This window comes from Sapajus apella, unplaced genomic scaffold (assembly GCF_009761245.1).
Source record: "Sapajus apella isolate SASKATOON/1434 unplaced genomic scaffold, GSC_monkey_1.0 scaffold6, whole genome shotgun sequence".
Taxonomy (NCBI): domain Eukaryota; kingdom Metazoa; phylum Chordata; class Mammalia; order Primates; family Cebidae; genus Sapajus; species Sapajus apella.
Window position 1 is genome coordinate 72,307,592 of NW_022436946.1, and position 27,893 is coordinate 72,335,484.

Sequence of the window (27,893 nt, forward strand, 5' to 3'; positions counted from 1 at the left end):
GCCTCCTAGGTTCAGGCAATTCTCCTGCCTCAGCCTCCTGAGTAGCTGGGATTACAGGCACGCGCCACCATGCCCAGCTAATTTTTTGTATTTTTAGTAGAGACGGGGTTTCACCATGTTGACCAGGATGGTCTCGATCTCTTGACCTCGTGATCCACCCGCCTCGGCCTCCCAAAGTGCTGGGATTACAGGCTTGAGCCACCGCGCCCGGCCTAATTATTATTATACTTTAAGTTCCGGGGTACACATGCAGATCGTGCGGGATTGTTACATAGGTATACACATGCCCCAGTGGTTTGCTGCATCGGTCCCCCTGTCATCTACAACAGGTATTTCTCCTAATGTCATCCCTTCCCATCCCCCTGCCCCCTGCTCTTGCTTCCCTAGTTATATCCCACAATAGGCCTCGGTGTGTGATGTTCCCCTCCCTGTGTCCATGTGTCCTCATTGTTCAACCCCTCTTATGAGTGAGAACATGCAGTGTTTGGCTTTCTGTTCTTGTGTCAGTGTGCTGAGAATAATGGTTTCTAGCTTCATCCATGTCCCTGCAAAGGACATGAACTCATCCTTTTTTATGGAATTATTTATACCATAAAAATGGGCAAATGCTACAAGTCGGGCTTTTGTTGTTGTCATTGTTTTTGTGATCATTGAAAGAGACAGTTTATCAGCATACCACTGCAGGTAGTGCAGCACAGAGTCAGCAACCCATTTAAGAGCATTCTAATCTAGAAGCCAGCATGGCAATTTCTTCAAATAAATGGCACCACACTGTGTAGTTGGGGATTTTCATCCCAGACTGGCTGGGCAACTCACTTTACTCCACCCAAGATACTTTATTAACCATTGTATAGGTAAGTTTACAACTGACATATTAAAGTTTGTTAGACAGTAAATAATATAATGTACATTTTCATAGGGGTTACAATAAGCATCTGTGTAATAATCTAAAAGCCTATTTCAAAATTTTTGATACTTTAGTTATAATTCTTCTGTGTTTATTTTCTAGAACAAAAGTATTTTTAATTAAAATAAAAATAAGTAATGATATTTTACCTCTACCACATAGATTCACTAAGCCTATCAAGAGAGTAATCATTATTACTACTATTTAGTGCCTATTATGTGCAAGATAATTTTTTATCACATTCTACCGCACTAAGTTAGAAATTATTACCCCCATTTTCCAGAAGCAAAACTGAAGCTTCAGGAGCTTAAGTAATTTATCTAAAGTTTCATAACAAGCGAAGCCCAAGCTGGGATTAGAACTCTGACTCCAAAGCTCATTCTTTTAGCCACTATATTGTATTGCCTTTTGTGCATGCATGGTTCTTAAGCACTTAGGCACACACAACTGTTTCTTTTCACCAGCTTAAAATCTTCAGAATTGTTTGCTAAGTTTAGATGGTTATTGGCAACCATAGAATTATTGACATGTCCATGACTGATGTAGGTGATTTATATTGATGTCCTTTGAGAGTTTTTGCTAAACTGAGTTGTTCATTTTAATGAACCCATCAACTAAATATTTGGTGCCACAATATTAAATATATGCAAACTCATTCATTATATAGTTATATCAAAGTTCAAAAATTTCCCTGCCTTTCACATCAACTCTATTCTTTGCAAGAAAATTTTAATTGGTGCCAATGGTTCTATATGCTAAATACGTTTCTTTTAAATTAAGCATTTCCATTGATCCAAAACAACATAAAAAGCACCTAAACTCATACTTTCCTGTTCGTTTCTATATCTAAAAATTGAATCCTATTATGTAAATTAATCTGATCCTACAATTTGTATATCATTTTTGTCCTCATCTCTCTCAGTAAGGTGAAATTCTACACATTTAGAATGAAGAGTGTTTTTGGAAATAATGCCAAGAGATAACTGACAGATTTCCACAACAGCTATCAACAGGAAAATATCTGTTACTTTCTGAAACTGACAAACCTAATAGTGCCTGCTATGTTGAGAAATGTCTTATAAATGTTGGAGAAGGAAGAACTTAAACCTTGGGAAGTCATTGAAAGTACAATCTTATAAAAATCACATTGTGAGAAGAGAAATGTCATGGGATTTCAGGGACATTATTAATGATGCGGGCAGACTTACTATTGGTTCACAAACTATTCATTAGCACTACACCTAAATCCTGAGCTCTCTTGAAATTGGAAAACCTTACACTGCACATTTATTTTTGGGTAATTCCAAAAGAAACATTTTACTGGATGAATTTTGAGGATGAATAAGAGAGTTTAGATGGTTATCAGCAACTGCTCTTTAGCTAAGAGTCACTCTTTACACTTTCAAGAATAACAATTTGACTCAACCTCGCTTTCATTTTCAGTGAGAAATATTTCATTATATCACATTTTCAAAAAAGAAAATTATATTGAAAACTCAATTACTTTGCTCAATTGGGATTACCTCCCTAGATGTAATGGTGCATTACCATAAAACCATGGACTCCAATCAGAAGCTTCTCAGAGATTTTAAGAAAATATATTTATTTCATTAATACAGAGGTGAATCTGAAACCATGTAATGTTCACTTAGATTAGTTCACATTTCTCCTAATAGCAACATATATTTCTAGTGTTCACTGATTTCCCACAAGAAATTATACATGCAGATTGTTGAAGAACGGTCTCATTTTCAATTTTTTTCATTATAACATCTCAAGAGTTTACACTAGATTTCTTTTCAAGGTCCATTCCAGGGCTAAATTTCAATGACCCTATGTTTATATTCTATGCATTTCCATATTTGTATTGAATTAGCCTACAAGAAAGCTCTGTACAATCAAGTGTCTTGTATACTTATATTACTTTTTGTCTAATATTTTCCTGATTTTATGTGATAACAATATTCCATTCTGTTCTTTATCTAATGAGTTTGACAATGAATCTTATGTTAATGACGCCTGTTATTAAATAATTATTCTCAAAAACAGTGGCCCACTCTTCCTGCTCAACAAATGCACCATTGCATCTGTGAAATCACATTTGTTGTCATGACAACGGAGGTGGCCAACAAGGAAAAGAGGCAAAGCTTTTGTATAACATCAAGTAGAAACAGCATGTAATTTCTTAAAGTTGTTATTCAAATTAGATTTCATGATCCATTTCAAGAAAAAAGAAAGAAGGGTATAACTTTTCCCATTTTTTTTATCTCTTACAGGTTAATTGCTCCAGGAAAACATCTCTGTACAAGATAAAATAATTTATCAAATTCCATTTTTATAAGCTTAATTGGCATATGTAGCATGGCCTGACGATGAATATAAAACAGAAGTGATGTAACATTGGATGTGAGTGTTTAGTAAAAAGGATACTAATCCAAATTATTCTCTGATAATCAGAACCTAGTTTTACCTACTTTGTTCAAAACTTATGAGATAGCAAGAAAAAAGAATTTCATGTAGACGTGCTGTGTTATCTGTCAGCACATAACATCTTCAAAATTAGAGCCCAGCATGGCTTCCAGTGTGCATGTAGGTAAAACTAGAAAGATTGACATGGAGATCTCACTGGGTACACAGACAAGGACCCTTCAGGGTGCAGTTGAAGTGGCTTTTCTTGCAGCTGACTTTTCCCCACTCTGTCTTACAGTTCCCAAAGGATTCTGAAGCCTTTGATAAGTAAGTAGAAAGAGTCAAGGCCAGAATCTAAATAAAAAGGACAAAATCCCTCTGTGGAAATGTGGACTGACAAAAGTGAATAAACATCAAATAAAAACAAAAGGGCCAGGGAGTTGTCACTGAGCTCTGATGAAGAGGCAGAGATGATATGCAAGGAGAAAAATAAGTACAGAAATCAGGAGAAGGAGCAGTTAAGAACTGAGAGGAGCAGAAGTGTTTGACACTCTTGAAGTCGGTTCTGTAAAGATTAAACAGAACAGCATGTATCATACCGAGTAATGGAATTCGGGATAAACACAGCAAGTAAAGAAAACTACATAGGTTACACAACTCAGGGCCTTACCAGAATATAAGTGATTTTTATTCACACACTAACAATGCCAGAGCACCAAGGCCGAAGTTAAGAATTATCACAAACAATGACTGTCCTTGCTCTGAGAATAGTAAAAACACAGGTCAGTTATTGTCTGACCACTACTGGTTTCTTTCGCAGACCTGTTGGTCCCCTGTGGTTAACTGACTTTTATCTTTGTGGATATTCTGCATTGTCTGGGTTTTTTTCAGTAGACTCTTTTCTAGAGCAGTTTTAGGTTTAAAGCAAAATTGAGCAGAAAGTACAGAGATTTCCCCCATATCCCTGGCTCCTACACACACACAGCCTTCCCCACTATAAACATCCCCTCCCAAGTGGTACGTTTGCTATAATCAGTGGACCTACATTGACCCATCATTGTCACTCAGAGCCTATAGTTTACATTAGGATTCACTGTTGGCATGGTACATGCCATGGGTTTGGACAAATGTATAATGGCATGCATCAGACGCAGTAGTTTCACTGCCCTTAAAATCCTCTGTGCCCTAACTATTCATCCTTCCTCCTACAACCCCTGGCAACCACGGATATTTTTATTATCTCCATAGTTTTACCTTTTACTGAATGTCATATTTTAGAATCATATGGTAGGTATCCTTTTCAGATTGGCTTCTTTCACTTAGAAATAAGCATTTCAATTTCCTTTATGTCTTTTCAAGGTTTGATAACTCATTTTTTACATCCATCGTCTGGATGTACCGCAGCTTACTTATCCATTCATCTACTGAAACTTGGTTGCTTCAAAGTTTTGGCAATTATGAATAAAGCCACTATAAAATCTGTGTGCAGGTTTTTGTGTGGACGTAAGTGTTCAACTCTTTCAGATAGGAAGAAGGATGATTGCTGGATCTCATACGGTAAGAATATGTTTAATTTTGTAAAAGATTGCCAAACTGTCTTCCAACATGCCTGTACCATTCTGCATTTCAATCAGCAATGAATGAAACTTTCTGTTGCTCAACATCCTTGCCAGCATTTGGTGTTTTCAGTATTCTGGATTTTGACCCCTGTAATAGACATGTAGTGGTACATCATTGTTGTTTCAATTCGCATTTCCCTGATGACATCTGATGTGAAACATTTTTTCATACACATTTTTTTTAAGACACAGCCTCTCTCTGTCACCCAGGCTGGAGTGTAGTGGTGGGATCTTGGCTCACTGCAGTTTCTGCCTCTCAGGTTTAGGCAATTCTCGAGCGTCTCCCAAGTAGCTGAGACTACAGGCATGCACCACCGTGCTCAGCTAATGTTTGTATTTTTAGTAGAGATGGGTTTTTGCCATGTTGGCCAAGCTGGTCTCTAAATCCTGACCTCAAGAGATCCACCTGCCTTGGCCTCCCAAAGTGCTTGGATTATAGGTGTGAACCACGAAGCCCAGCCTCTTACGCTTATTTGCCATCTGTGGGTCTTCTTTGGCTTCCTGTGAGGTGTGTGTATGTGTACATGCTCAATGTTTACAAAAGATTGCACCCAAGGTCCATCCAGAGACCAAACAAGCCAGAGAGAAATCTATAACCTTGCAGCAGTAAAGTGCCTCTAAGAGCGAACCCATCCCGGGAAAGAGAACCTTTGATACCCAGGCACAAATCTCCCTGGTCACCAGGAAAGGAGGTGGATTCTAAGGATAACCTAGAGTCAACCACTCCAACTGGTCTCCAGACTCCTGAGGACTCCTGTCTGCACTTTCAAGCTCCTACTATATCCTGGGCTTATCTCTGAAAACATGGAGTTGAGAAAGGAGTATAGTTACTGAACTACTGAAACTTAAAATCTGACACAGAACTAGGCACTACACATTGTGTAGTGAGATCAATGTGTGAGGGACTGCAGGGAGCTGTAAGAGTATTCAACAGGAAGGTTGATATGGTTTGAATATTGGTGTCTCTCCAAATTTATTCATTACAATCTAATATTCAATGTGATAGTATTAAGAGCTGAGGCCTTTGAGAAGGGTATTGGAGAGTCATTAGGTCTCCATCCTCATAAATGGAATTAGTGTCCTTATAAAAGTTTCTCGAAGGAGGCTTTTGGCCCCTTAAGCCATGTGAAGAAACAGCAACAAAGTGTCATCTCTGAAGCAGACAGCAAGTTCTCACCAGACACTGAATCTACTGGTACCTTGATCTTGGAAGTGCCAGCCTCCAGAGCTATGAGCAACAAATTTCTGTTGCTGGTCTATGTTATTTTGCTATAGCAGCCCAAAGGGAATAAGACAGAGACCTAACCTAAAGAAGTCAAAGGAAGCATTTCTGGAGAAGGGACAATGAAATTGATATTTAACCAGGCAGGGGCCAGAGATAAGAGATGGAGAGAATAAGTTGTGCAAAGCCCTGGAGAATCAACTTCAGTAAGGCCAAAGTAGGGAATCACTGAGTACTACATTATGTGGCTCTTATATCTTGTTTTAAGGATTTGGGCCTGTATCCTGAGGGTGAATACAGAGCCATTAAAAAGTTTTAATCAGAGAAGATAAAGGGACAGAAGTCAGAAGTTAAAACTGAAACAGCTGTTTTTGGTAACCCTTGAAAAATACCACTGCATAAGCAAGGAGGTTGGACAACTCTCCAGAACATAGAAGGAGGAGAGGGCTGTCTTTTTCCAAAGCTCATGTAGCTTTGGCTCCTGGAGGGCTCAGCACAACACTGCAGCAGGAGAATGTGGGGTGCAGCAGGAGGTACTGCTGATGGTGAGCACAAAGATGGGGCACACTCTGTGAAGGCGTACAGCTGAGCTGTCAACCCTAATCCCCCACATCCAGCATTTGTGAATATTGTACTTCTGCTAGAAACCTGAGGGCAACATGGAGTTACATGACAGCAGTGAATAAAACAACGTTGAATAGTAGGCATCCCCTTTCTTAAAGTCCTCCAGTGCCCCCAGTCTACCCCAGAATCTCACTGGCTCAAGCTTCCTGACTACTAAAATATTAACTCCAACCTAGAGCAACGATTTTTATCATGCATCAGTAAATCTCCAGTACCTAGAACAGCACCTACACCATTTTAATAACTCCATAAATATTTGTGGGCTAAAGCAATGAGCCTCAGAGTCTTCCTCACATCTCCCAGCCCCTCTGGTTTTTTCTTTCCTTCCAGAAGATCCATCTTCTCAATTCATTATGCAGAACAATTTACATCCCACCTCCCACTCTTTTCTAGAGCTGCCTTTTCATACCCAAAGATTCATTAAAATGCTCTGGCAAAGGCTCTGCATGCCTCACCCTTTGTAGCAGGCAGGAGCCAGCAGACACTGGGATTTCAGTCCTCCCTTCCCCTAAAGTCACTGTAAAGAGTCAATGTAGAATTAAAATAATCTGCTGTTAATGCAACAAGTCACAGGTTATAGAAACAAAACATCATCTCAGTAAAGTAGCTAGAATCATCTGTGCGGAAATGATAAAAACTATGCTTCCTAATTTCATCAATATGAAACAATATTGATAAAAATATATAACTTGCTTTCTTGAAAATTCATCCAAAACTATTCTATTTTTGCATTTTTTTTAATCTGCTGCTTACTCCTATTGTATAAAATAGCAAGATTTCTTCATTAGACTTTCTCTTGGAGGTCTCCTTTTTCTTCTGAAAATATATGCTCATTCTAGAAAACTGCATCTAAATATACACATGCATATCTATATACATATATGCAAGCATGAAGGCATGCTTATATATATATACAAAAATTAAATTGATCTTTCCTCAAGTCCCTTCTTATGCATTTTTCTACATTCAGTGGCAATGGTACTATATATGCATTACTGTATCCTGATGCCTTAAGGTTCTTACACACTAAGAATCTCCTAAGTAAAAAGCATTTTAACCACATTATGATTATGATACAAATAATGTGTGCTAGAAAGAGCAGAGCACAAAAACAAAAATCACTGAGACAACTTTTCAAAAAAGGTTTGGCTTTGACCTGAAAGAGAAGGGAAGGGCATTTGGGGAGGAAGAAAATTGGGGAAGCAGAAGTGGTTCTCCAAAGTAGAACAGGGCAGTCACCTGAGTGAAGCAAAAGATTAATACCGAATAAAAGAAAAGAGGCACACAGGAAGATATGTTGGAGACATGGTTTGGACTGCTCTAGAGGAGCTAATTCAAGGCATACGGATGGTCGGCCAGGTGTGGATGTATAGAAATGTCAATTAAGAAATGGAAAGAGACAAACACGGAAAGGGTCTATGGATCCTCAAACAATACTGTTAATTGTAGTTTTAATTTCATATATATAATCTTAATATATACATGAATACACACGCATATAATAATAATGCCACATAATAACATTTGAATCAAGAGACCACATATATGTAGTACCCTAAGATTGTAAGAGTGTATTTTTACTGTGCCTTTTCTATGTTGAGGTATACAAATAGTTACCATTGTGTTACAACTGCCTACAGCATTCAGTACAGTAACAAGCTGCACAGGTTTGTACTCTAGGAGTAATAGGCTATGCCATGCAGCCTCGGTGTGTGATAGGATACACCACCTAGGTTTGTGTAAGTACACTTCATGATGTTCACACAATGAAAAATCACCTAACAACGCATTTTTCAGAACATATCCCTGTTGGTAAGTGATGCATGACTGTGTATGTCTTGCCATACGTTCCAAGACATAAACCTTTTCCTGTCTAAAGAAATGACATGTTGCAACTTAATTTAGAAAAGCTATTATTTCAACATAATCACACTAGGCCTCTTTTCAAGTAGTGGGACTGAGATTGGTCTATTTTTGCAATGTAACTCTTCACTGCCAAAAAGCCCCTGCAATGTTGTAATTAGTATTTATGCCATAACTTCTAAACATATCATGTTAAAACGTTAAGAACATATGTAAATTCCTTCTTTTGTACCATAATTTAATTTCAAGGAAGCTTTTAAAACAGTAGATACACAATTTTCTGTCACGTTTCCTGAAATTCTATCCAGAACAGTTTGTTTTCTGACTGTAAATTCGCAAAAGGCAAGTTAAAATGAATGCTGGGAAAGATTAAATTTATTCCTGTTGTGAATGTACACTATAAGATTTCAATCTGGATTTTTTTTATTTTTGAGATGGAGTCTGACTCTGTTGCCCAGACTGGAGTGCAGTGGCACAATCTCTCCTCACGGCAACTTCTGCCTCCAGGGTTCAAGCAATTCTCCTGCCTCAGCCTCCAAAGTGTTGAAATTACAGGCATGAGCCACCGCACCAAGCCCCAAGATTTTTAAAAAATTACACCATGCCCATAGTTCACCAATAAAAGGAAGAAAAATGGAAGGAGTAACAGGAGGTATCAAGTGCCAGGGTTTATTTTTCTTTTACTCTTTAGTATTCATCTATTATACAAGGCCCGTTTATGTTATAGGATATTTATTTATGCTTCTGGTTAAAGGTATAAGGTTTAGGCCGGGCGCGGTGGCTCAAGCCTGTAATCCCAGCACTTTGGGAGGCCGAGGCGGGTGGATAACGAGGTCAAGAGATCGAGACCATCCTGGTCAACATGGTGAAACCCCGTCTCTAATAAAAATACAACAAATTAGCTGGGCATGGTGGCGCATGCCTGTAGTCCCAGCTACTCGGGAGGCTGAGGCAGGAGAATTGCCTGAACCCAGGAGGCGGAGGTTGCGGTGAGGCGAGATCGCACCATTGCACTCCAGCCTGGGTAACATGAGTGAAACTCCGTCTCAAAAAAATAAAAAAAAAAAGGTATAAGGTTTAAAGAAAAAAATCCACACTTAAGTTATTCATATAATTAGACTTCCTCAATATGCTAAACATTATATTTATCCATTTATGTTGATAGACATGTAGGTTGTTCCCATATCTTTGCTATTGGGAATAATACTGTAATGAATATCAGAATAAAGCTATCTCTTTGACATAGTGATTTAATTTTCTTTGACTGTATACCTAGTAGTGAGATTGCTAGGTCATATCGTAGAAGACATAGTAGTTTTAGTTTTAATTTCTTGATGGCTGTACCAATTTACATTGCCGCAAACAGTACACAAACCTTCCCTTTTTCTCTACACCCTTGTCAATACTTTCTATCTTCATGCTATTTCTGTTGTTTGTATTCTGACTACACAAAAGTTCGTTTAAGAATTATATGTGAGATCTTCTTATCAGATATGGATGTATTATTTCCTTGATAAAGTATTGCTTAAATATCAACTGTGTCATCAGAATTTTGCCCCAGCAGATAATGAAGACTCCAGCTGATGAAAGTATGCAAACATTTCTTCACACCTTCAGTGGTTACCATAATTAATTATCAATGACACTAGGTTATAAAATGAATATTTTCTCCTTCTTTTTTTCTGTCAGACACAGTCTCACTCCGTCATCCAGGCTGGAGTGCTGTGGTGTGATTTCAGCTCACTTCAACATCCACCTCCTGGAATCAAGTGATCCTCCCACCTCAGCCTCTGGAGTAGCTGGGAGTGCAGGCACATGCCACCATGCCCAGCTAATTTTTGTATTAACCAATACTTTCTTAAAGGAATGAAGTGTCAACAAGAAACTAATACTATTTACATCACTACATGATCATTAATAATTAAATTTTTTATAAAAACTGTTATAACTCTATTGTAAACTAATTAACTGTTTCAGATTTCCATGAATCAATAAAGTCAGTATGCCATTTTTATCACATAGTTCCCAGAAAATGACTGTAAGCATATCTTTTCATCAAGTAGGTCAATGCAGAAAAGCATTACAAGAGGCAGCAAGGTAATGTTACAAACCAAAAGCGCTAGTCTTATCAGTAAAAGTTAGTCTTCATGTTTTTATTTATATGGGTTAACGATAATGCTACCTTTGTTCACAGCATCTCTTCAATACAGAGCAGAGAAGAAGTAAGTTTTTGTTTGCTTGCTTGATCGCTTTTCATTTGTTTTGCTTTCATTTTATACCACATGAAATGAGATTGAGGCACGTTTCTTTGCCTTCTTCTGATAACAGGTGCTGTGTGGCATCAGTTAAGTGGTGTGCTTAGTTCAAGGGGAAAGTTTACCTTTCTCCTATTTCTGTTAAACTCTGATTATCTCCGGTGCCAGGCAACATATTCTGCACCCATGTAGGCTTTTCCAAGTCTAAGGAGCCCTTTTTCAAGGGCCTAATGGCAGGCTGTCTATAAGCAACCTGGCTGACAACTGCACAGTGCTGACTCAAATTCTCAACATGCTGCCTGAGACTCAGCAGGACAGAAAGGGAAGGCAAAGAAATTAGCACCAAAATGAAAAACTTGATGAAATGTCAAAAAGGAGAGGACTGAGTTATATTTTGCAGAGGATTCAGCCACAAATAGAAAAGCTTTGAGAATCATGCACAAAAATTCAGGACAACTACTGAATTGCAACTTGTGCCTCTCCCACCTGAATTACTATACCGAACCAGACATAACAGATACATTATATGTGACAAAATTCCCAAAGGGCCACTTAATATCTTCTATTAAAGCAATGATAACCATCAAAGCTGGATTAAAGAATGCCCAAAACCCGGAACTGGTGAGATAAAGGGTCTCAAACCTTGAGATCTCTTCTCTCTGGCTGTCTCAGGGCGTATGAATGTCTCCCACGACTAGAGAGCTGACAACAGTCTCTTGAACCCGACTTTCTCAGTCAATCTAAGCTCCATCATGTACTCATCATATGATCTCACATAAGTTATCCAGTCTTTCTTAGCTTCTGTTTCCCCACATGTAAAATGAAAATAATATTTTTATCTCCTTCGTAAAACTCTTGTGAGAATTAAAAGTACACACAGCAAGGTGCACAGTATATAGTAAATATGCATTAGACACCATGGGTGCAGAAATGTAACTTTATTTTACATTTTTGTTAAAATCCATTTAAATCTATTTTATGAAGTACATGTTTAACCAATAAAGTTCAAATTCTCTTTCAGGTCTGTTTCTCCTCACCAACCCTTTCACAATTTCATAACTGCCTCTATATGTCAGAAGCAAAGTAGTTTCCTTTCTCTTTCTTCATGGTTTCTTCTGGCATAATTCTTCAAATTCTACCCATCTTTTATAGCCCATCCTGAAGAGAGCTTTCTTCATAAATCTTTTCTGACTATACCAGTCAACTTTTGCCCTTCACTTTCCTCAACTCTTGTAGAACCTATGTAATCTGGATATCACTTGATTCTGCTAACTCAGATTGTTACATATGATTAAATTTAAAACATTTAAATGTTAAAACACACACAAAAATAAATAAATTGGAGATTATATCAAAGGTAAAGACTATATTTTGGTTTATATTAGACACAATAAATACAGCACTCAAATATATTCTGATTTCCTCAAGTTCCATAGGTATAAAATGTTGTAAAATTAGCTCTTACTTAGTGAATGTATTTTGTATGCCATACTATAGACTAAGAGCTTTTCGTATCTTATCTCATTTAAACCCCACAGGTTTAGTGGAAGAAAAAAGAGGTAGATTAAGTGGGGAAAAAAGGAAAGAGGAGGATCCTTTGTGGAGTCATATATTACAGTTTTGTGAACATTATTCATTGAATTCTCCTTACAATCTTGAGTGGAAATGATAAATTCTTCACTTTACAGATAATAAAACTGACAATGAGTAGATTTAAATAACTGATTCAAGGTCATCTAACTAGCAAATGGCAAACATAAAGTTCAAATCCAATGATTTCTAACTCTAGTGCCTATGGACTAAATTCTATACTGTCAGAGACCAATCATCAAGCTCTGATTCATTCTCTGGCTTGCAACCCTCAGAAAGTAAGCTCAACCTGCCACATCTCATTTCCCTTAATGGAAAGGAATCACTAAAACCAAAAGTTAACACTTATTGAAGATGTACCATGTTCAGGCACTGTGCTAAGTAGTTTATGAGAATTATTCCATTTCTTTCTCACAATAAATCTGTAATACATTTATAATTATCCCTGTTTTCCAGAAAAAGAAAAAGAAGCAAAGAGAGGAATGAAACTTTTCAAGACTACACAGCTAATGTGATTGTACTGGAATTCAGATCCCACTTTCCTCTCCTTCATGTGTTATACTCTCTGCAGGGATCAAAAGGGCCTGCCAAAAACTACTGCACCTAGTGTTGTGAGTGTTAAATGAAACAACATATAGGAAAATGCCTTGAGTACAAATGTCAACTTTGCTTATAGAATTTCAAGTCATACCAACGAATGTACTAGAGGACAAAACCGGGCTTCAGGCTGGGCATGGTGGCTTATGCCTGTAATCCCAGCACTTTGGGAGACAGAGGCAGGTGGATCACCTGAGGTCAGGTGTTTGAAACCAGCCTGGCCAACATGGTGAAATCCTATCTCTACTAAAATTTTTTTTTTAAATTACCTGGTGGTGGGTGCCTGCAATTCCAGCTATTCGGGAGCCTGAAGCAGGAAAATCACTTGAACCCAGGAGGCGGAGGTTGCAGTAAACTGAGATTATGCCACTGCACTCCAGCCTGGGCTACAAGAGAGAGACTCCATCTCAAAAAATAAATAAATAAATAAATAAAAATCCAGGCTTCAAAAAATTATTGACTAGCTGAAAGGATTTGTCAAGTTAACAAGATCAAACTTCATAAGCTAACAGCAAGACCATGTAATTAAGTTTAAAAAAATCAAATGTACCAGTTCTGAAGGGAGCAGACATGGTTAGCAGCTGGTACATAAAAAGATTTTAATAGATTTCAAGCTACAACATGAGATGATATTGTAGAGTAGCTACATTTAAAGACAACAAAGCTCAAGGTAATCTTGGGCTGTATTGATAGAAATTCAGTGTCCAAACAAGATGGACCATAGTAGGACTGACATCTGAGTACTGGGGTTCACTCAGGTGAATTCCCTGAGTTTAGAGAAATGATGACAGAAGTGAGCAGAGTACTGGACAGAACTTAGAAACATGCCACATTGAACACAGATATTATGACAATGTATCAGAAAACTCACACTAATAGTCATGAAACACTTGAAATATTGTATTGTGAAGACCATTAAAGCAAAATAAGAATCATGCTTGGGAAATATAGAAAAAAATGTTTTGAATTAGTATGAAGGAAAATTTTAAATAATTAAAGATGTTAAAAATTGTATGAACTTTCTTATGAATGTGAGTGGTGCCTGTCACTGCAGGTGCTCAAGCAGAAGGTCAGCCACCACTTGTCACAAATATTATGTATGACATCCAGGCAGAAGACAGGGGCTGGAACTATATGCTCTTGAGGTCTCTTCTGTCTTTTAAATTTCATGTGTGAAGAGGAAGGGGGAGAATATTTTAAATCTGACAGAAAGTGCAAATTGCCCCTGTTTAGAATAATTTATACAGCACATTAATAGCATAGTGTCATACTCAGAAGTGGATTAATGGTCTCTGAATAAAGAAAAATGTTTCTGGTACATCAAAATAATCTATGTTGTCTAATAAACTCAAAATACAGTTTAAATCCATTCTGGAAGACTAAACACCTTTATATTTGTTAAAGACTATGAGTTAATTTATCATCACGTGTGACAAATACAGTGGCTTTCTTTTCCTGCTCCCCTACTTTTCTCTTTTCATGATGAAGCTCACTACAAGATTTAAAACAGTATCTATTTCCAGCCCAGACAGTTTTTCTGGGCTCCATGCTTATATCATTCTACCCAATATTTCCATGTGGATGCTCAAAAGGTTATCCTGAAAAATTATTTCTATGGCTGAGTTCTAAGTTCTCAAGTGCCAACTCTCAACCACAGTCGATCTAGTCTTCCTCCAGTTTTCCTACTTTTGTAAACCGTACTGCCATCCCCACATTTGCTTATGCCATAAACTTTGCAGCCATCTGTGAAAGTTTCTTTTCCTATGTCCTGTATCCTGCCTGTAACCTAGACTGACTATTAAAAACAAACAAACAAAAAACATTTCTCCATGATTTTGGCTCATACTCCAATCCTTTCTAATCTCACTTACTCCTGAGCTAATGGAAACCCTTAGGACTAGTCTGCCCTGTCTTAGCTTTTGTATCTTCTTTTTAAATTGCATTTTAGGTTTTGGGATACATGTGAAGAACATGCAAGATTGTTGCATAGGTACACACACAGCAGTGTGACTTCCTACCTTCCTCCCCATCACCTATATCTGGCATTTCTCCCCATGCTATTTCTCCCCAACTCCCCACACCCACTGTCTCTCCCCTATTTCCCCCCGACAGACCCCAGTGTGTGATGCTCCCTCCCTGTGTCCATGTGTTCTCATTGTTCAACACCCACCTATGAGTGAGAACATGCGGTGTTTGATTTTCTGTTCTTGTGTCAGTTTGCTGAGAATGATGGTTTCCAGGTTCATCCATGTCCCTACAAAGGACACGAACTGGATAAAGAAAATGTGGCACATATACACCATGGAATACTATGCAGCTATAAAAAACAATGAGTTTGTGTGGACACATGGAGGGGAGCATCACACATGGGTCTGTTGGGGGGTGAGGGGCTAAGGCAGGGAAAGTGGGGGATGGCAAGATTCGGGAGGGCTAACATGCGACAAATACCTAATGTAAGTTACAGTGGAATGGATGCAGCAAACCACCATGGCATGTGTTTACCTATGTAACAATCCTGCACAATCTGCACATGTACCCCAGAACTTAAAGTGTAATAAAAAATATACAAACAAAAGAATTACAAATATGTAAGAAATCCTAAGAAGTAATTCCATTTATTTCTCTTCCCTAAGATAATACCAAATGTAGTTCACTATTAGTTTTAAAGCCTTCAATGGAAGACCCAAGGCTTCTCTTAGTTTATTTTTATAATTTTTAAGTTATTTTACCATCCTTAAAATTCTTCCTTACAATCTAATTAAATTCATTATACTTTAGCTCATCTTTCCTTTGATTTTTCTTAGTGGTGATATGCATGTGGAATATTAGGTTATATTCTATTCTGGATAAATGCTATGCAAAAACTTGAAGGCAATTATAAAAATGACCTTTAGTCTTAAGGCCAAGCAATCTATGTTCTTTTACTTTTCCTTTATGGGTCATACTTTCTAAGTTGTTAATCTTCACAATTTTCTTTGAAACTTTTTTTATTAGAAAGGCTCAACAGTGAAAAGGAGCAAACTATTTAGCAGACTTGCAGCATTTTAATGGCACTGTTAAATTTCATCATGCAGATTTGCCCTTTTCTTAAGCCATACTCAGACCTTTGCAATTGAAAAGAAAATGCCAAAACTTTACCATAAGTAGTGAAAATTATATTTTTTATTGAAATGGCATCTCCCTTGAAAATAATACTTTTCAATTTGAAACATCACTATATCTTTTCCAAAACCAAGAACATAGCATTCAAAATGTATTACTTGACATACTTTGGTACATGATAATAATTAGGTTATCATAGACAATACAGACTTTAATAAACAATAAACTCACTTCATAAAACGAACTAATTAGTTTTCAAAATTCTGTGTTCTTTTTATACAAAAATAGATTCACTGACATCTTTTTTATTACCATTTATGCTGGACAACAGATATGTCTGGTGAGAAATGACAATATAACAAGAGTCAGTTCAGTTCAGATCTAAAATATAATCATTTTGGCTTTCTAAACCATTTGATATTGGTTTCTCTGAACCTTATGAAGTTGAGTTATTTATGTGCTAAACATATTAAGTCATAGGGCTTGCTTGTCGCCTTATGGGGACGACCCATAATGCCATACACAGTACCCAAGAGGTTCCCATTGGCATTTAGCTCTAGTTGCCCACAATGGCAATCTGCTCACTGATGCACTTATTAGCTTCTTTCCCTTCTGTACTACTCAGGGTTCTCCAGAGAAACAAAATCAATTGGATGGATAGATAGATAGATAGACGTACATATAGAGAGACAGAGAGATAAAGGAAGAGAGAAAAGAGAAAAATTTATGATAGGAATTTTCTCACATAATTATGGAGGCCAAGAATCCCACTCTTTGCCATCTGCAAGCTGGAGAACCAGGAAAGCTAGTTGTATTAATACATTCTCATGCTGCTATAAAGAAATACCCAAGACTGGGTAATTTATAAAGGAAAGAGGTTTACTTGATTCACAGTTCAGCATGACTGGGGAGGCCTCAGGAAACACACTTATGACAGAAGGGGAAACAAACATATACTTCTTCACAAGGTGGCAGGTAGGAGAATGAGAAAATAATAGTCAAGCAAAGGGGGAAGCCCCTTATAAAACCATCATATCTTGTAAGAACTCATTCACTATCACAGAACAGTATGGAGGAAACTGCCCCCATGATTCAATTATCTCCAGCTAATCCCACCCTTGACATATGGGGTATTACAATTCAAAATGAGATTTGGGTGGGGACACAGCCAAACCATATAATTCCACCCTTTGCCCCTTTCAAATATCATGTCCTCACATTTCAAAACACAATCATGTCTTTCCAACAATCCCCCAAAGACTTATTTTAGCATTCACTCAAAAGTCCACAGTCCAAAGTCTCATCTGAGACAAGGCAATCTCCTTCCACCTATGAATCTTTAAAATCAAGGCAAGCTAGTTACTTCCAAGATAAAATTGGGGTGCAGACATTGGATAAATACATCTATTCCAAATGGGAGAAACTGGCCAAAACAAAGGGGCCACAGGCCCCATGCAAGTCTGAAATTCAATAGGGTAGTCATTAAACTTTAAAGTTCAAAAATGATCTCTTTTAACTCCATGTCTCACATCCAGGTCACACTGATGTGAGAGGTGGGCTCCCTGGGCCTTGAGCCTCTGTGGTGTTGCAGGGTAAAATCCCCTTCCCAGCTGCTTTCATGGGTTGACATTGTCTGCAGCTTTTCTAGGCACACAGAGATAGCTGTAGGCAGGTCTACCACTGATAGCGATTGGTGGATCTAGGGTCTGGAGAACATTGGCCCTCTTCTCACAGCTCCACTAGCCAATGCCCCAGTGAGGACTCTGTTGGTGTCTTCAACCCTACATTTCACTTCCACACTGCCCCAGCATGGGTTGTCTGTGAGGGATCTATCCCAGCAGCAAACTTCTGCCTGGACATCCAGGCATTTCCATATATCCTCTGAAATCTAGGCAGACATTCCTAAACCTCGATTCTTGACTTCTGTGAACCTACAGGCCCAACACCACATGTAAGTCACCATGGTTTGTGGTTTGCACCCTCTGAAGCAATGGCATAGCTGTACATTGGCCCCTTTTAGCCACAGCTAGAGATGAAGCAGCTGGGGAGGCAGGACATCATGTCCTGAGGCTGCACACAGCAATGGGGCCCTAGGCCCAGCCCAGGAAACCATTTTTCCCTCCTAGGCCTCCAGGCTTGTGATGGGAACTGCTGATGTGAAGGTCTCCGGCATTCCCTGGAAACATTTTCCCAATTGTCTTGGTGATTTACATTTGGCTCCTCTTTGCTTAGGCAAATTTCTGCAACTGGCTTGAATTTCTTCCCAGAAAATGGGTTTTTCTTTTCTGTCACATGGTCAGGCTGCAGATTTTTCAAACTTATGCTCTGCTTTCTTTTGAATGCCTTGCTGCTTAGAAACTTCTGCCAGATACCCTAAATCATCTCTCTCAAGTTCAAAGTTCCACAGATCTCTAGGGCAGGGGCAATATGCTGTCAATCTCTTTGCTAAAGCATAAAAAGAGCCATCTTTGCTCCAGTTCCCAACAAGTTTCTTATCTCTATCTGAAACCATTTCAGCATTTGGTCACTATCACCATTTTGGTCAAAGCCATTCAACAAGTTTCTAGGAAGTTGCAAACTTTCCCACATCTTCCTGACTTCTGAGCTCTCCAAGTCTCTAGGAAGTTCCAAACTTTCCCACATTTTCCTATCTTCTTCTGGGCCCTCCAAACTGCTCCAACATCTGCTTGTTCCCCAATTCTGAAGTCACTTTCACATTTGCATGTATCTTTATAGCAGCACCCTACTCTCTGCAGTGCCAATTTACTATATTAGTCTGTTCTCACACTGCTAATGAAGGCATACCTGAAACTGGGTAATTTATTTTTTTAAAAAAGAGTTTTAATTGATTCTCAGTTCAGCATGGCTTGGGAGGCCTCAGGAAACTTACTCTCATTGCAGAATGGGAAACAAACACGTCATTCTTCCCATGGCAGCAGGAAGGAGAAGAATGAGAAAATAATTGCCAAGTGAAGGGGAAGGCCCTTATAAAACCAACAGATCTCATGATAACTCACTCACTATCATGAGAACTGTATGGGGGAACTGCCCCCATGATTCAATTATCTCCAGCTGGTCTTACCCTTGACAAGTGGAGATTATAACAATTCAAGATGAGATTTTGTATGGGGACACACCACCATATCACTGGTGGCATAATTAAGTCCCAGTCTAAATGCCTGAGCAAGGAAGGGCTGCAGGTGTTGAGGGGGACCCAATGGTGTAAGTACCTACACAAGTAGTCCAAAAGCCCCAAAAATAGGATTGCCAATGTCTGAGGGCAGGAGAACGTAGATGTCCAAGATCAAATAGGAAACAAATTTGCCTGTACTCTGACATTCTGTTCCACTCGGCCCATGACAGATTAGATAATGCCATCCAGGTTAGTGAAGGCCATCTTCTTTATTCCATCTATTTATCCAAATGTTAATCTATTTCATAAATACCCTCACAGACATATCCAGAAATAATGTTTTATCAGCCATCTGGCCATCCCTTAGCCCAGTCAATCTGACACATAAAATTAACCACCACACCTTCAAAACAATGTTGTCTGGAATCAACTTCCAAATAAAACTACCTGCATTCAAATTTTTGTCTTAGGGTCTGATCTGAAGACACTATCCTTATGTCAGTACCTCCTTATTTTTTCCTTTCATTCTCATGTCAAATGAAGAAAAGTTGAATCTCCTCATTGATAGAAATAACTACATTTAAACTAAAATTTAAGTTATAATTATGGTATGATTTATGAAAATAAAGTTTTGCTTAATCATCATAAGTACTCATCATTTATGAGTATAGTATTAGAGAATTATATTATTATTAGATCTCTGACACTTTTAGCTAAACTTTGCAATCATATTCTTAACTTTCTATTTTTCTTTTTTTTTAAGTTAATGTTTACTTTAAGTTCCAGGGTACATGTGCAGGATGTGTAGGTTTGTTACATAGGTAAATGTGTGCCATAGCGATTTGCTGCACCTGTCAATTCACCATCTAGGTATTAAGCCCAGAATGTCCTGGCTCTTTTTCCTAATGCTCTCCCTCCCCCTACCCCAACCCCTAGAAAACCCCATTGTGTGTTGTTCCCATCCCTGTGTCCATGTGTTCTCATTGTTCAGCTCCCAATTATAAGTGAGAATATGTAGTGTTTGGTTTTCTGTTCCTGCATTAGTTTGCTGAAGATAATGGCTTCCAGCTCCATGCATGTCCCTGCAAAACACATGATATTCTTCCTTTTTATGGCTGCATAGTATTCCGAGATATATATATTATATACCCACATTTTCCTTATTCAGTCTATCATTGATGAGCATTTCGGGTGATTCCTTGTCTTTGCTATTGTGATTAGTGTTGCAATAAACATACACATGCATGTATCTTTGTAATAGAATTATTTATATTCCCTTAGATATATACCCAATAATGGGATTGTTGGGTCAAATGGTATTTCTGGTTCTAGATCTTTTGAGGAATCACACCAATTTCCACAAAGGTTGAACTAATTTACATTGCCAACAACAGTGTAAATGTATTCCTATTTCTCAGCAACCTCACCAGCTGTTGTTGTTTGACTTTTTAATAATCACCATTCTAACTGGCATGAGATTATATCTCCTTGTAGTTTTAATTTGCTTTTATCTAATAACCCATAATATTGAGCATTTTTATATATGTTCATTGGCCATATTATTAAATTTCCATAGCTAGACATGAGCTTTCAGATTTCATATGTATACAACACTACTACCTTACTTCTCTTTTTTTTTTTTTTTTTTTTGAGATGGAGTCTCACTTTGTCACCTAGTCTGGAGTGCAGTGGCACAATCTCAGCTCACTACAACCTCCACCTCATAGGTTCAAGCAATTCTGCCTCTGTCTCCCAAGTAACTGGGATTACAGGCACTCACCATCAATCCCAGCTAATTTTTGTACTTTTAGTAGAGATGGAGCTTTGCCATGAGGGCCAGGCTGGTCTGGAACTCCTGATTTCAAGTGATCCATCTGCCTCAGCTTCCCAAAGTGCTGGGATTACAGGTGTGAGCCACGACACCTGGCCTACTTCACCTTTCATAAGCATGAAATATTTTTCAAAGAATTTCTTTATTCATAGGATTTATCATTATAAACCTGATGGTCAGTGATCTGCATACTCATTTCATGCATTCTGAAATTTCAAGGCTAGCCTCCATAAAATTAGTAGCATTTTTTTCTATTGCCAACTAATTGGGCATTGAGTAGAATTACAAATAGTCTCATAAATACTAAATAAAACTTAACTAAATTTTTCAAATTGACTTAAAGCCTTCAGCTTTATTTAAATAATTTTGATTAGATACATGACACGTGAGAATCCCTCTGTACTCATTCTAGGCCTCACAGATGTCAGGAGGCTCCTGGGGAGTAATAAAGACCACTTAGACCCTCAGGAACAGGATGCCCCCTCCACCTTTGCAGAGCCATCATGACCACAAATTCTCTGTCATTTTTGTTTTTAGTTTTTTTGGTTTTCTTTTTCTTCTTTTAAAGTCAGGGTCTCAATCCACTGTTTTAGCTGAAGTGCAGTGGTATGATCATAGCTTACTGTAACCTTGAACTCCTGGGCTCAAGCAATCCTCCCACCTCAGACTCTGGGAAGCTGGGACTATAGGTGTGCATCACCATGCCCAGCAGTTTTTTTAGAGATGGGATCTTGCTATGTTTCTCAGGCTGGTCTTGAACTCCTGGCCTTAAGCAATTCTCCTGCATTAGCGTCCCTAAGTGCTGGGGTTACAGGTATGAATCACTGTGCCCAGCCCCTCTGTCATTTTATTCTGAACTCTTGATTTTTATCCCACACAATTAGTATAGTTTTGAAAAACAAGTTGCTCTTCATTGAAAAGCCAAAGGCATCAAGTGAGTTAAACTGTTGCTTCTCACCTCTCACACTGGGGGATTTTCCAGAACACTTTATAGGCACACTCACAGCACCAGCAAGAACTTCTCAATAAATCCCAGGGAAAGTGGTATTTGCTTCTTCTTAAATTTCTAGAAGAATGAGGAGAAAGGAACCTGGTATTTGAAGAGAAGCCAAATACTAATACGTTCTTGCCATAACTTATTTCCCAGGTAAGTTATGCTTAATAAAATAATCTTTTAAAGATATATGTTAGCATTCTTTGGGAGAGAAGTATAAAAATTCAAAGAGTTAAAATGTTCCTTTTATGAAGGGCCCCAACACTGCAGAGTAATTACACTTCAAAGTGCTGAGGAAGCAGAAGAGACCACAAGTCCGGAACACGCCTACTCTATGAGCCAGCAGTCATCCAGAATTTCTCCTCGCTCCCTTCCATCAAGGCGTCAGTACACAGATCTAGGCTGCCATCTCATGTCCTAAGTGAGTCACGTATAACGCCAAAGTGGACTTGGAAAGTAGACTGCAAGAAGAACTTGAATGTCAACATGAGGTCCTAAGGAAAACTTTTTGAATCCTTTACAAGAGCACACATCTAGCCTAGGTTAGTTTAAAATTGTTATTTTTATGCCCATAAACTTGGCAATTAGCAGCCAAAAGCATAATTTATCAACAATAACTGAAATAGACCAAATGTGACTTTTTTGCTGTAATGTTGTAGCTAATAATATTATGGCCGGGGAGAGAAAAACCCTAGCTAATTGGAGCGGAAGAGAAGCTGACCACAGAAAGCTAGACCTTTACAAATTGTGTCTCCTCAGGCTTCTTCCTAAGCTGGCATGACTATTCTTTTGCCAACTTTATGTTTCATTTTCTTCATGTAAAATGCATCAGCAGATATCATAGTCAATGAATCTTTTATTGTTCTATCAAATAGAACAATAAAATAAAATTCTATACATGTTGACAGTGTATAGCTGAAATGTGACTATAATATTAAAATTAATGTCAATTTATAATTTTGCATGTGTAAAAAATAAAAAGAAAACTAGAAAAAGGACAAAAAATAATTCTGAGTACTGCAAGTAAATCTTTCTCATTTCAGTTTCACATAGCAAATGACCATGACAGTAACTAACCTCCTTCCTTCGTGCTATTCTTGATACCTTGTGGCAAAAGAGGGAAAAAAGTCAGTTAGTATTCTTATTTAAATGATTATTTATGATTTATTAAAAAATTGATGCCTTAAAATGTTTTAAATGAGGTATCTGAAGTATGAATAGTCTATTTATTGCATTTCAGTGCATATATATATACACTACAAACAATATTTACCTAGAGAAAGACTCCAAGCATACATTGAACTTTAATTTCTCCAACATAATGTAGACTAGCCAGAAATTAAAACAAATACTAATGATGCAGTATGATGGAGATAAATATGCTTCCATCACTTTTCTTATACCACCTCCCAAGTCGCGCCTGATAGCATCTTTAGAGTCAGGGTCTCACTCCATTGTCCCAGCTGAAGTGCTGTGGTATGATCATAGCTTACTGTAACCTTAAACTCCTGGGCTCAAGCAATCCTCCCACCTCAGCCTCTGGGTAGCTGGGACTGTAAGCATGTACCACTAGGACCAGACAATTTTTTTCATTTTCTTGTGAAGGCCTGCTCTGACCCCAAGTCTACAAGAGGCATCCCCATATATTCTTCCAGCTTATAAATACCTGCACCTCCCACGAGACTGTTTCTCTCTTAGTGGATCGCAATTTCCTGTTTACATTCTAAAATCCCTACTTGCCGGCACACTCTCAGAAGTCAGAGACCATGTCAATCTCCTTGTCTCTACTGTCTCTAGCCTCTCCCACAGTGCCTGGCACCCAATAGGTATTGCCCAAATATTTGTTAAGCAACAATGTCCTTAGTCACTTTTAATTATTGACCTTTGATTACCTACCTTGTAATCTTTGCTGAATCACATTTTTTGTTGTTGTTGTTTATCAGGGTGTAACATTTATGAGCATACGTTTGGGTCATTCCCTTATATCATTATTTAGTGCCATTAGGAAAGTCATGATAATTTTAACTAAAGACTGTTCACACAGATGACTAAAGAAAATGTGGCATATATACACAATGGATTACTATTTAGCTTTTACAAAGAAGGAAATCCTGTCATTTGTGACAACATGGATGAACCTGGAGGTTATTGAGTGAAACAAGTTGGACACAGAAAGACAAATACCACATGACCTCATTCGTGTGGAGAAGTTGATCTCACAGAAATAGAGAGAAGAATGATGGTTACCAGATGCTGGAGCAGTGTTTTTGACAGGAGGTTGGGAAGATATTAGTCAAAGGGTACAAAATTTCAGTTAGACAGGAGGAATAATTTCAAAATGTCTATTATACAACATGGTGACTATAGTTAATAACAACATATTACATTCTGGAAAAATACTAGGAGAGTAGATTTTAAGAGTGCTCACCACAAAAATGACAACTATGTGAAGTAACGCAGATATTAATTATCTTGATGTAGCCATATCACCACGTATATTTCAAATCATGTTGTATATAAGAATTTATAATATTAAGACAATTTTAAAATAATACCAAAAAATCTTTAAAAGACACATCACAAATGATAAGGTAGCTAAATCTACTGCCAAAAAAAAGTGTAACTTCTTGTTGTCATTAGAAAAATGCAAATAGAAACAACAATGAAATACCATCTCACACCAGTTGGAATGACTCATGAAAAAGTCAAAAAATAACAGATGCTGGCAAAATTACAGAGAAAAAGGAACCAGAGGAATAAAAATCATTCTACAATAAAGACACAAGCAAGCAAATGTTCACTGCAACACTGTTCGTAACAGCAAAGACATGTAATCAACCTAAAAGCCTATCAATGACAGACTGGATAAAGAAAATATGGTGCATATATACCATGGGATATTATACAGCCTTAAAAAAGAACAAGATCATGTCTTTGGCAGGAACATGGATCGAGCTGGAGATTATCATCCTTAGCAAACTAACGCAGGAACAGGAAACAAAATACCACATGTTCTTGTAAGTGGGAGCTAAATGGTAAGAATTTATAAACACAAAGAAGTAAATGACAGACACTGGGGTCTACTTGAGGGAGGACAGTTGGGGGAGAGAGAGGAGCAGAAATTATAACTATTGTGCACTGAGCTTAATACCTGAGTCATATAATAATATGTGCAACAAACCCCAATGACATGTGTTTATTGATGTAACAAACCTTCACATGTATTCCCAAACGTAAAATAAATTGTTTTTAAAAAAGCATGTCACTGACCCTCCACCTTCTTGGACCCCTAGTTTTTCATTGCCCCCAATTCAAACCCATTACAAATCTAGTAGCTTATAAATCTTTGATATTCAGTTCAGATCAATTAGCTTCTATAGGGTCACTCTTAAAAGAAGGCCAAAGCAATTCCAGCCCTCTGGTTTATCACTGATCATTGAAATGCAATACAACGTTGACAAGGATTTTTAGAAGGGAGAAAAAATATAGACAAATAGCAGAAGTAGAGAGCCAGAGGTGATTACATTTGTCTGCAGAGGCCAGGATGGCTTCTGGAAAGAAGTAACACTTAAGCAATGTTTTAAGTAAAAATTTTATTGACATTTAACCTACATATATTTAACCTACATATATAATGCATTCAACAGGAAAAGAAGGAGAAATGAAAAAGGTGAGTATTGGAAAACATTGCAGTATATAACAGGTTGTTGTGCTTGGGCATTTAAGTAGTTTAGGATCACTGGACCATAAAATGTGAGAGAGAGTACAGCAAGAGATGAGCCCAGGGAAGCAGCCAGGGCTCCAGATACTGGGCTAAGATGCTGCTACTTACATGTAAGCAGAAAAGTAAAACAATTATGCAGTATTTATCCTCTTAGAAAGAACATCCTAGCTGATGTGTGAAGAATGGATCTGACTCTGGTAAGAAGAAAGGCAAGTGGACCAATGACTAGGGAATGCTGATTAACCAAGAAGTGTCATTGCTCTCTCTAATCAGTATCAATAGTTAAAAAGTGCTATTGTTGATATTCCATGCTGTTCTAGGCCAAATTGCAACTGCTAATCTTAGAGAAATGCAGAAATGGACTCTTGTTCCAAGGAGAAAAATTTTTTTCTCTGGTAGAAGCCATTTTCCCCTTAGAGATATTATTTGAAATTACCTTTAAGATGTCATTCTATAATATTAATTTTCTGCTGTTTACAATAAGCTTATGATACTCCCTCCATCTCTAACATGTCTTCCTCACAGCATCACTACAGTATATGGAACCAAATAAGACACTGTTTCAGTTAAAGTCTTTGAATCATAAAGATCAGAAACTTGCTCAATCTCTGGAGACAATTCAACAAGGACTGACACTAAAAAGGTAAACTCAGAATTGGAATAATCTACCTCGTGCTATGTGAGAACAAGAATCCTATTTTGGAACAGTTACAGGTATTGATTGACTTACGACCTATGCAACTTACGACCATTCGCCTTTACAACCACAATCGCTAGCCACAACTGCTCCGCGTCTGGCAGCGCAAATGTTGCCCAGCTGGGCGTACAACAGTGCGGACCAGCTTCCGGCAGCACTACCATCTCCGCGTGCACTATTTCAGCTGTTATCCCAGACTCCGTACAGCAATTTGTGTTTTGTGTCTTGGATATTTTTCATCAAACCCCTCCCAATAAACTTCTTATACATTTCGAAGCAATGGACCCAAACATCGAACGATTTGCAAGGATTGAATGGATGGCGCACGATGTGTTTCGTCTGTATCGTGAAATTTATGAAGAAAAAAAGAAACATACAATTCAGACAAAGCTCACCATGTTTATGAAAAAACCAACTCCGGTAACCCCAAGTGCTGCCTCAGATGACAACATCAATGATCCGCAACCAAGCACCAGCGGCCAATAAAATGTTTCGTACATGTTTATATATTTTGATATGTTTTGCAATTGGGAAAATGTTTCCTATGGTATTTTTTACACCTGTATTTTGTATTTTTGTATGCACCTGTATTTTGTAATTTTGTATGTTTTGCAAATATTAAACCAGTTGTACTGGTAATGCAATGTTTTACTTAAACCTGACGAATGTAAAAATAAGAAACTAAACGGTGTAGAGATAATACAAATGGCATAAAATGAACAAAGAAAATTATGATATATAACAATAATGAAAGAAAATTATGATAAAATATGACTTAAAGATTTTTATAACATCATTTCACAGTACTATACATATAGCCTACTCAACTTACTACCAAATCATGTTACGACCGGTCCGTCGGGACCAATCGTGGTCATAAGTCGACCACTAGCTGTACTTGAACATTTGTTAGTTAGGATGATGATAAATGAATATACACTGTAACAACTCATCAGAATTCTTATATCTCACTCTTTTAAAATGCAACTGAGATTGTGTGTATATTATATCAAATTTTTCAACATTTGGAGTTAATTTTTTTCAAAAATTTTGATTACTTGAATTGGAGTTGCAGCCTAAAAATCAACTACCTTAATTTTCAACTAATCAACAATTATTAAGAATTACAGGCCACATATTATGCAAATGGTGATCATACATTGTTAATTAACAATGTATTGTATTCTGGAAAAATGCTCAAAAGAGTAGCTTTTCAGAGTTCTCACCACAAAAATGACAGCTATGTGAGGTAAGACATATGTTAAATAGCTCAATTTATCTATTCCACAATGCATATAAAGACTTCAAAACACCATGTTGTATATA